Below are 12384 nucleotides of genomic sequence, written 5' to 3' on the forward strand. Positions count from 1 at the left end.
TTATTTATATATTCTTTTTCTTTAAAATGTCTGCAAATATCTAATTTCACTAATGCTCTTAGATCTTCAATACTGGGCTTGTTTCCTCAATATTTCATAAATAAATTTCTGGTTCATATTTATTCTTGAATTTTATGACAATCATGTTTTTATCTATTGGAAATTATACTTTGATACCTCCTTGTTCAAACTTACTACGGATCTATGATTCATTCACCAAGCAGTTTCTTTTTATAATCTGAACCTAAACATTCTTCCTACTCTGCTTCAAAATACTTCTTTAGTAACCTGCAGCTTCAGTGAATGATATCCTTTCAACAGAAAGAAAAACGTAGATGCATGTGTCATTATTATCACTCTTAATGGTATATTGTCAAAGCCAGTACAGAAAGTAACAAGTTTGTGGGAATTTCTATCATGCCATACAAGGACAAGCAGAAAGTAGATATTGCAATTCATTGGACACACGTTTTCAAGCTATCGATTACAGTTTTATTCCTGAATTGCACAGTCTTTATGGAAACATAACCATTTAAATGTTCCACAAACTACATGCTTTTTTCAACCAGCTCAGCAACCAGGACTTTTAAAAAGCTGAACTATTTCTCTGTCTCCAGAAATCTGCAAATGCATGCTTTTTTAAAAATTCTTTTTACATTATTATATCAACTACAGCACAGAACCCACTGTTTCAAATGTCATTTTAAATACCTTGTGTTCAGATAAAGTATGTGCCAGAGTCCATTCAATGGCCCATCCTTCATGCTAGGCATGCAGTTTGTGTAGACTATGCAATTGCAATTTCAGATAAAAGAGCTTTTTGACAGCATTCACACCTTTTTCCAACTCTTTATCATTAAGGAAAGATTCTCTGCTACTGAAACAATAGGTATTGTTAACAACCATCCAAGTTTGAAGCACAAAGGTCTCATTAAATAACCTAATAATTAGCCAAACAGTAATTGTGGGTATTGGCTTTGTTTCCTTTGCTTATATTTGAGTTTGTCTAGTTTTAATGTAATCTTTTATTAAGATTGGAGAACTGAGGCAATCAGACAAAAAGTTCAAGCAAGGAAGCCAATAGATAAATAGACAATAAGTAAATAAATTTGACTGAAATTATTTACTCATTTCAGGAGATATATGAATCTTCCAGACAATGGATTGAGTATTTCATCTTAATTTTGTGGAAATATAACCAAGATCATAGGATATTGTAATCATTTTATGACATTATGAAAGATTTCTAAATTTTTAGTTAGACCCTTATTACTTTACTGTTACTAGAACAAAAATTCAAATATATTCCTGTTATTATGTTTCCTCATTGCTTTTCATTCATTTTTCAACTGAAGTCAACTGAATTTTTTCTCTTCGATTTTTTTTTTTTTTTTTTGGAAATGGCTTTTATTATGGTTACTCAGAATTTTCTAATTGGCAAATATAAAGGTTACTATTCTACTCATAGCTACAATATATCAATATTGGTAAAATTTTAAATAATAATAAAAAACATTGAAAGCATTTTCAATCTTGTACATCATGTAAGTAGTTAATAACAATTTTTTAAATAACAATGTTTTAAAACACAATATTTGTTGGGTCTAAAAACTTAAAGTTGTATCCAGTTAAAATAAAATGAAGAATTCAAGGAAAATGTGTGTTTTTTTTTTAACAAAAGGCAACTATTTATAATCTATAATTGGATACACACACATATACATTGCAACAGATTTTTCATCATGACACAAGGCAAATAATTAATTTCCAGAGTTGGTGAATACGGTACTGATTTTAAATCACTAAAATGTAATGTATACTAACTATTATGAACTGAATTGTATTTCTCCAAAATTCATTTGTTGAAGTCCTAACCTCCATTGCCTGAGAATGTGACTTTATTTGGAGATAATTCCTAAAGAGGTGATGAAATCAAGGCCATTAAATTGAGCCCTAATCTAATCTGGCCCATATCCTTATAAAATGAGATTAAGACATGCAAAGAGAGATAGCAGGAATCCCTATACATAAAGGAAAGGCTATTTGCAAGCAAGGAGTGGCCTCAGAGGCATTCAACCATTTGAAACTATGATCTAGAACCTCCTGTCTTCAGAATTGTGAGAAAATGAATTTCTGTTGTTTAAGTCATCTAGTCTATGGTATGCTAATGTGGCACTCTGGCAAAATAACATACCTAATCAAGTATAATAGAGTTGTCCATGCCACAAAATTATTGAGAACAAAAGTCAAACTCTTTTTAAGAAAAAAATATAAAGGAATGTCTACATGTTCTATCAATGTCATATTGAATCAATGTCTGTTACACCTTAAAAAATCAGTGAATTTTCCTGAGTAATATACCTTTGTTTAACTTACAATTTAATACTAATCAGATCCCAGTCTCTTTGAATTTTTACATTGATAATTTGCAAATAATTTATGTCCAATAGTGATGCAAATGATTTCCATCAGGTAGTAAAGATAACCCTAGTTTATTGTTTACTATGACATTAAATAGTTTTATATCTAACTTTACAATCTTAAATTAGCAACTTTTTGCTTCATTGACTATAAATACTTCAGTCTCTTCTGTATACCTTTGAACCAGATTTACCATCCTTATAGTTCTCATCAGTGAGCTAAGTGACTCCTTAATACATATTCACTACATATTGGTATGAGTCACGTTTTTAACTTTTTTGAAAGTTACACAATGACAAAATTTACTTCCTGCTCTCTTTTCAATTTATTTGCTATATAATCTTTAACTAGCCAGAGATGGAAAATGCCAATATCCACAAGAATGTGAAAGATAACATAAAAAAGCAAAACTTGTTTGAAGGAACTATGATAAAGCTAGAAGATAACCTGGAGTATACATCTACTTAAAAAGGCAGGCTTAATTCCAGTTGATTGTTTTGACTTCATAGAAATGCTTAATTATCTCAAAGGAGAACAAAATATAGTCTATTGCTGCCTACAAGAGCCTCACTTCATATCTAAAAACAGACAATGACTAAAAGTTAAGGAATGGGAAAAGATATTCCATGCAAATGGAAAGGAAGAAATCTGTGGTGGAATGCTTTTATCAGGCCAAATAGACTGAACTAAATAAATAAATAAATAAATAAACAAAAACAACTACAACAACAAAAAGGGTTGCATCAAGAAATAAAGAAGGGTATTACATAATGATAAAGAGCAAAATTCAACAAGATATAAAACTTGTAATATTTATGCACCCAACATAGGAACAACTAAATACATAAAGCAGATATTAAGAGATACAAAGAGAGAAATTAGTAGAAATACAATAATAGTAGGAGACTTTAATACTCCACTACCATCAGTGGATGTCCAGACAGAAAATTAATAAAAAATCAATGTCATTGAACAACACATTAGACCAAACAGACTTAACAGAATACTCCAAATAAATACAGCAGAATAAACATTCTTCACAAGCGTTCATGAAATATTCTATAGGACAGATCACATAGCAGGCTATAAAACAAGTCTCAATAAATATAAGAAGACTGAAATCATATCAAGTATCTTTGCTGACCATAACACTACAAAATTAGAAATCAACCATAAGAAGAACATTAAAAGAAAAAGAAACAAATACAATACAAACGAGACTAAAGAGCATGCTACTAAACAATCAATATGTCAATGAAGAAATTTAAAAAAAGAAAAAAAAATACTACCAAAACAAATGAAAATGGAAACACAACTGTCCAAAATCTATGGGACACAGCAAAAACAGTTCTAAGAGTGAAGTTTAGAGATACAGGTTCACTTCAAGAAATAGAAGAAAAAAAAATCCCATCTAACTTTACATCTAAAGGAACTAGAAATAAAAGAACAAACAAAACCCCAAACTAGTAAAGGAATGAAATAATAAAGATTAGAACAGAAATAAATATAACAGAAACCAAAAGAAGAACCTCCCAAAAAGCCCTAAAATAAAACAAACAGACAAAAAACAATCAGACAGATCAATAAAACCAGGAGCTGCTGGTTCATTGAAAAGAATCAATAAAATTGATAAACTTTAAGCCACATGACACATCAGAAAAAAAAAAAAAGACTCAAACAATCGTAAATGAAAGAGAAATAATAACTAATACCACATAAATAGAAAGGATTTTAAGAGATTATCATGAAAAATTATATGCAACAAATTGGACAATCTAAGAAATAAATTCCCAGAAACAGACAACCTCCCAAAAGTAATAAGGAAGAAATAGAAAATTTGACAGATCAATTACCAGCAATGAATTTAAATCAGTAGTAAAAAATACTCCCAACAAACAGAAGTGCACACTAGAAGCTTCTAGTCTACCAAACTTTTAAAGAAAAGTTAATGCCTGTTCTTTTCAAACTATTCCAAAAAATAGAATAGGAAGGATACCTTCCAAAGTCACTCTTTGAGGCCAGCATTACCCTGATACCAAAACCAGATAAAGATATCACTCAAAAAAAAAAAACTACCAGCCAATATCTCTGATGATCATAAAAGCAAAAATCCTCAATAAAATATTGGCAAACCCAAACCAACAATTCATTAAAAAATTATTCACTACAATTGAGTGGGATTTATTCCTGTGATGTGAGGGTGGTTCAGTATTTGCAAATTAATCAAAGTGACACACTGCATCAACAAGAGGAAGGATAAAAACCATATGCTTATTTCAATAAGTGGAGAAAAAAACACTTAACAAAGTAGAGTATCCATTCATGATAAAACCCTCAAGATAGTAGGTTTAGAAGAAATATACCTCAACATAATAAAGGCCTTATAAGAAAAACCCACAGTTAATATCAAACTTAATGAGGGAGAAACAGAGCTTTTTTCCGAAGTTAAGGAACAAAACAAGGGCATTCGTTTTCACCCTCTTCTTCAATATAATACTGGAAGTCCTAGCCATAGCAATCAGACAACAAAAAAAAGTGAAAGCCCAAATGGGTAGATAAAAACAAACAAACAAACAAACAAACAATAAAAAAAAAACTTTCAATATTTGCAGATGAGAAAATACTATATATAAATAAGTTAATTCAGTAAGGTTGTGGGATACAAAATCAATATAGATCTGTTGCATTTCTGTACACAAATAATGAAGCAGCAGAAATAGAAAGCAATACCTTTTTAATTGCATCAAAAATAATAAAATACTTAACAAATTTAACCAAAGTATTGAAAGACATGTACTCTGAAAACTATAAAACACTAATGAAAGAAATCAAAAGCAGAACAAAGAAACAGGAAGACTTTCCATGCTCATGGATTGAAAGAACTAATATTGTTAAAATGTCTATACTACTCAAAGCAATTTACATATTTAATTCATTCCCTATCAATATATCAACAGCATTTTTTGCAGAACCAGAACGAACAACCCTAAAATTTGTATGGAAGCATCAAAGACCCCCCAAAACACCCAAAGAATCTTGAAAATGAAGAACAAAACTGGAGGTACCACAATCCCAGATTTCAATATATACTATAACTCTGTAATAATCAAAACAATATGGTACAGACACAAAAAGAGACACAGAGATCAATGAAACAGAATGGAGAGCCCAGAAATGAACCTATGATTATATGTTCAAGTAATCTTCAACAAAGGAGGCAAAAATAGGCAATGGGGAAAAGTCTCTTGAAAAGAAATGAAACAAACAAAAACAAAAAGATTCTTCCTCCTTTGTGAGGAAAACTGGACAGCTACGAACAAAAGAATGAAACTGGACCACTTTATACGTCATACATAAACTCAAAATGGATTAAGGACCTAAAAATGAGACCTAAAAGCATAAAAATCCTAGTACAGAGCATAGGCAGCATTTTCTTTGACATTGGCCACAGCAGCATTTTTTAAGATATGTACCCTGAAGTGAATGAAACAAGAAAAAATAACTATTTTGACTATATCAAAATAAAAAGCTCTGCACAGCAAAGAAAACAGTAAAACTAAAAGTAAAACTAAAGTAAAACCAAAAGACATCCTACTGGAGGGGAGAATAGCTTTACAAATGACATAACCGATAAAGAATTAGTATTCAAAATATATAACTTATGCAACTCAGCCCCAAGAAAAACCCAGACATAATCCAATTAAAAATGGGCATAAGACAGTAACAGATATTTCTCCAAAGAAGGCATACATATGACTAACAGTTACATGAAAAGATGGTCATATCAATAATCATCAGTAAAATGTAAATCAGAATGGTTAAAAATCAAGAACACAAGAAACAACAAGTGTTGGTAAGGATGTAGATAGAACAGAAAAACCTGTGTATTCTTGATGGGAATGCAAACTGGTTCAACTACCATGGAAAATATTTTTAATTTTTTTCCTCAAAAAATTAAAAATAAAATTACTATGTAATCCAATAATTCTACTACTGGGTATTTACCCAAAAAATGTGAAAACACTAATTCAAAAAGATATATGCACCCTTACATTTACCGAAGCACTATTGATAATAGCCAAATTATGAAAGCTGCCTAGTGTCCATTAAGCAGATGAATGCAGAAAAACGATGTAGTGTGTGTTACAACACACACACTCATACATACATACAGTGGATTTCTACTCAGTAATAAAAAAAGGATGAAATTCTTCCATTTACAGCAACACGGGTGTACCTACAGATTGCAGTGCTAAGCAAAATAAGCCAGTCACAGAAAGACAAATACCATATGATTTCATTCATATGTGGAACTTAGGAAACAAAACAAACAAATAGACAAATACAAAGAATAAAGAGACAAACCAAAAAAGAGAGTCTTAACTATAAAGAACAAAGTGGTTATCAGAGGTAAGGTGTTTTAGGGGATAAGTAAAATAGGTGAAGGCGATTAAGAGTACACTTATCATTAGGAGCATTGAGTAATGTATAGAATTGTTGAATCACTACATTGTACACCTGAACCTAATATAACACTATATATTAACTACACTGGAACTAAAATTTAAAAAATAATAAAGTAGGTTTCTTGTAATTAAAAAAATGAAAAAAGAAAAGAAAAATACAAGTTGTTCAAATTATTAAGGTGAAGTAAAAAAAAATTAAGGAAAAACTAAAACTGTTACTACTTTTAAATGACATAATATTATACATTAAAAACTCTAAAGCTATTAGAGCTAATAAATGAATTTAGTAAAGTTGCATAATGCAAAATCAATAGACATATATCTATTGCATTTCTATATACTAATAATGAGCTATCAGAATAAGAAATTTAGGAAATTATCCCATTTATAATGACATTATAGAGTAAAATATGGAGGAATAAACTGAATGAACGAAGTCAAAGACTTATACTCTGAAAACTCTAAGACATTGATGATACAAGTTGATGACACAAATAATGGAAATATGAATTATATCCACAGATTGGAAGAATTAATATTAAAATGTCTATACTATCCATGCAATCTACATGTTCAATACAATCCTTATCAAACTATCAATATATATTTTCACAAAACTAAAATAAATAACCGTAAAATTTGTAAGAAACCACAGAAAACACCAAATAGCCAAAGCAATCTTTGGAATGAAGACCAAAGCCACAGGTTATCATGCTCCTGAATTTAAAACTATACTACTAAGCCATAGTAATCAAAACATTATGGTACTGGTACAAAAATAGGCCCAACAGGTCAATGGAACAGAATAGAGCCCAGAAATAAACCTATGCTTATATGGTCCATTGGTCTATAACAAAGGAGGCAAGAATACACAATGGAAAAAAGATAGTGTCTTCCATAAATGGTGTTGGGAGAACTAGACAGCTACATGTGAAAGAAGGAAAGTGGGCTAATTTCTAACATCATATATAAAAATAAACAAAATGGACTAAAGACTTAAAACTTGAAACCATAAAACAAGAAAAAATTAGATAATGAGCTCTTTGACATTGGTCCTAGTGATACATATAATAACTCTCTATTGTCAGGCTAGGGAAATAAAAACAAAAATTAAAAACAAACAAACAAACAAAGAAAAAAAAAAACAGGGCTGGAGCCTAGATGTTGTTAGCAAGATGGCAGAGGAGAAGGAGACTGAAATATCGGGTTACAGAAGTTCAACTAGTTAGTTATCAAGCCATTCTGAATGCCTACAAACTCAACAGAAGATAGAAGAGAAGAGCAGAAATACTAGGAACAGAAAATTGACCACTTTATGGAAGGTTGAAGTGTGGAGAAGTGAATCCAAAACCATGGGAAGATAGCCCTGTGGAGAGGGGCCAGCTCCCGGCAAGTGATGGAGCAGAAGAGCCAAAATCAGAACTTTTAGAAGTCTGTTCCACTGAGAGACATCGCTCCAGAGGTTAAGTGGGGTGGAGCCCTCATGGGCACAGTGTGGTCTCAGGACCCAGCAGGGTCAAGGAAAGAGTGGGGGTGTCTGAGTGTGGCAGAGCTCCCAGGTATTGGAGCAGGATAGTGTGCAGCAGAGACGGAGCCAATGAGGGAGCTCTCAGCTCAGTGTTACCTTAAACTGTGATCCAAGGCACAGGGACCCCAGAAGTGGCAGATCGGGAGAGACCTCCTGCTTCCTCCTATGGGAGGAGTGGTGCATGAGCACATGGCAGGAATCTGCTGGTTTTGGTGCTCCAAATGGGGCCCTGCGTCAGGGAAAGAAATGCTTGGTTACAAGCTGGGTGAAATTGGAGTGTGGCTGGAGACCAGGGAGATGGGAGAGATTCACTGCTTTTTTCTGAGAGCTATTGAGGAATGGGGCCCTGAGCTCTCAGCAACTATGGGGCTGGGAATCGGGAGATCGCCAACTTCATTTTCTTCCTCCAATGCTATATGGAATGCATTCAGGGAACAAAAGCTACAGAGAGTGAACCTGAGCAGATTACTTAGCCTGGCCCCTGGCAAGGGCAGTGCAATTCCGCCTGCGGCAAAAACATTTGAGAATCACTGCAACAGTATCTTCCCCCCAAAATCATCAAGAACATCCAGCCAAGACCAAGTTTACAGATCAAGGAGAATAGCAGAACTCCAGAGATAGGGAAAATCATCCCATCATCCTTCAGTCTTTCTATTTGAATTTTTTAAAGGATTTTATTTATTTATTTGACAGATAGAGATCACAAGTAGGAAGAGAGGAAGGCAGAGAGAGAGAAAGGAGGAAGCAGGCTCCATGCTGAGCTGAGAACCAGATATGGGGCTCAATCCCAGGACCCTGGAATCATGACCCAAGCCAAAGGTAGAGGCATTAATCCACTGAGCCACCCAGGCACCCTCAATTTTAAATATTTTAAATTTTATTTTTTCTTATTCTATCTTTAAAATATTTTCCTCTTCCTATTTTAATTTTTTTTACTTTTTTATCAATACCTTTATAAATTTTTTAAAATTTTCATTGTTTTACTCATATTTTATCCCTTCTTTTTACTTAACCTTTTTTTTGTACACATATATTTGTTTTCCTTTAAAATTTTGCAATGCAATTTCTTCTAATAGATCAAATATACCCTAAGTCTAGCTCATGCCTTTTTCTAGTCCCCAGCAGCCACATCACATTCTTTTCCCCCCTTTTTTAACCAAATTCTTATCTTATCCATTCCTTTTTTAGAATCTTTTTTAATTTTCATCTTTACAATCATATTCCATCACTTCATTATATTTATCCTTATTTTTTTTATATACATAGTTTTTCTTACTTTAAAATTTTGGGAGGTAGATTTTTCTAAAGGACCAAAATACACTCAAAATCAAGTGTGTGGCTCTGCTCTAGTCATATATATATATACATATATATATATATATATATATATATATATATATATGGTTTTTTTTTCCTTTTTTCCCCCTTTCTTGTCCCCCCACTTTCGGGTCTCTTACACGTTAGATAGCATATATTTTTCTGGCGTCATTGCTACCCTTTTAGTAATTTGTTCTCTCAGTCATCTATTCTTATTTGGATAAAATGACAAGGTGGAAATACTCATCACACACATACAAAAAAAGAACAGGAAGCAGTACTGAAGGCTAGGGACCTGATCAATACCATCACTAGTAATATGTCAGAACAAGAGTTCAGAATGATGATTTTCAAGGTTCTAGCTGAGCTAAAAAAAAAAAAAAGCATGAAAGATATTAGAGAAAACCTTTCTGGAGAAATAAAATCCTTTTCTAGAGAAATAAAAGAAGTAAATCTAACCAAGTTGATCAAAAAAGCTATTAATGATGTGTAATTAAAAATGGAGTCTCTTACTGCTAGGATAAATAAGGCAGAAGAGAGAATTAGTAATATACAGAAGACCAAATGATGGAGAATAAAGAAACTGAGCAAAAAAGACAAACAACTACTGGGCCATAAGGGAAGAATTCAAAAGATAAGGATAGCATAAGATGAAACAATAATAGAGTAACTGGGATTCCAGAAGAAGAAGAAAGAGAGAGGGCACACAAGATATAGTGGAGCAAATATAGTAGAGAATTTCCCTAATACAGCAAAGGAAACATGCATCGAAATCCAGGAAGCACAGAGAACCTCCCTCAAAAACCAATAAAAATAGGTCCAGACACAGTCATCCAATAGTAAAACTTTTAAGTCTTAGTGACAAAGAGAAAATCCTAAAAGCAGTTCAGGAACAAAAGGTCTATAGTGTACAATGGTAGAGACATAGGATTTGCAGCAGACCTATCCATAGAGAACTGGCAGGCCAGAAAGGACTGGCATGATATTTTCAGAGCACTAAATGAGAAAAATATGCATCCAAGAATACTATATCCAGCTAGGCAGTCACTGAAAAGATAAAAAGATAAAGATAAAAGCTTTCAGGACAAGCAAACATTAAAAGAATTTGCAAATACCAAACCAGCCCTACAGAAAATATTGAAAGGGGTCAGAGAAGCAAAGAGAGAGCTTAAGTAACAAACCAGAAAAGAACAGAAACAACATACAGTAACAGTCACCTTACAGGCAAGGTAATAAAGGCTTTACGTAACCAGTTGGACATCACAGATATGTTCAGAACATTCCATCCCAAAGAATAGAATACATATTCTTCTCTAGTCCACATGGAAGATTCTCCAGAATAGATTATATCCTGGGTCACAAATCAGATCTCAACCAGTACCAAAAGACTGGGATCATTCCTTGCATATTTTCAGACTACAATGCTTTGAAACTAGAACTCAACCACAAGAATAATGTTGGAAAGAATTCAAATACATAGAGGTTAAAGAGCATCCTAATAAAGAATGAATGGGTTAACCAGGAAATTAAAAAATAATTTTAAAAAATTCATGGAAATAAATGAAAATGAAAACACAACTGTTCCAAATCTTTGGGACATGGCAAAGGCAGTCCCAAGAGGGAAGTAGATAGTGATACAAGCTTTTCTCAAGAAACAAGAAAGGTCTCAAGTACACAACCCAACCCTACACCTAAAGGAGTAGAAGAACAGCAAAGAAAGCCTAAACACAGCAGGAGAAGAGAAATAATAAAGATCAGAGCAGAAATCAATAAAATCGAAACCAAAAAAAAAAAAAAAAAAAAAAAACAATAGAACAAATCAACAAAACTAGGAGCTGGTTCTTTGAAAGAATTAGTAAGATTGATAACCCCCGGCCAGACTTATCATGAAGAAAAGAGAAAGAACCCAAATAAATAAAATCATGAATGAAAGATGAGAGATCACAACCAACACCAAAGAAAGACAAACAATTATAAGAACGTATGAGCAAATGTATGCCAGCAAATTTGACAAACTGGAAGAAATGGATGTATTCCTAGAGACATATAAACTACCAAACCTGAATGAGGAAGAAATGGAAAACTTGAACAGACCCATAACAAGTAAAGAAATTGAAGCAGTCATCAAAAATCTCCCAACAAACAAGAGCCCAGGGCCAAATGGCTTCCCAGGGGAATTCTACCAAGCATTTAAAGAAGAATTGATACCTACTCTCCTGAAACTGTTCCAAAAAATAAAAATGGAAGGAAAACTTCCAAACTCATTTTATGAGGCCAGCATTACCTTGATCCCCAAACCAGACAAAGACCGCACCATAAAGAATTACAGACCAATATGCTTGATAAACACTGTTGTGAAAATTCTCACCAAAATAGTAGTCAGTAGGATCCAACAGTACATTAAAAAGTTTATTCACCATGACCAAGAAGGATTTATTCCTGGGCTTCAAAGAAATCTGCAAATCAATCAATGTGATATGATACATTAATAAAAGAAAGAAAAAGAACCATATGATACTCTCAACAGGTGCTGAAAAAGCATTTGACAAAGTACACCATCCTTTCTTGATCAAAACTCTTCATAGTGTAGGGATTTAGGGGACATAACCTCAATATCATAAAAGTCATCTATGAAAAACCCACAGCAAATGT

At 32.8% G+C, this 12384-nt stretch overlaps 1 protein-coding gene across 1 annotated transcript in view; it reads right to left on the minus strand.

Moving 5' to 3' along the window:
• The window catches only part of LRP1B (LDL receptor related protein 1B), a 1916825-nt gene that overhangs the window by 997221 nt on the left and 907220 nt on the right, over nucleotides 1–12384 (minus strand). The gene's annotated exons all lie outside the window — the stretch shown is intronic.

The sequence above is a fragment of the Mustela nivalis genome (assembly GCF_964662115.1).
Source record: "Mustela nivalis genome assembly, chromosome: 11".
Taxonomy (NCBI): Eukaryota; Metazoa; Chordata; class Mammalia; order Carnivora; family Mustelidae; genus Mustela; species Mustela nivalis.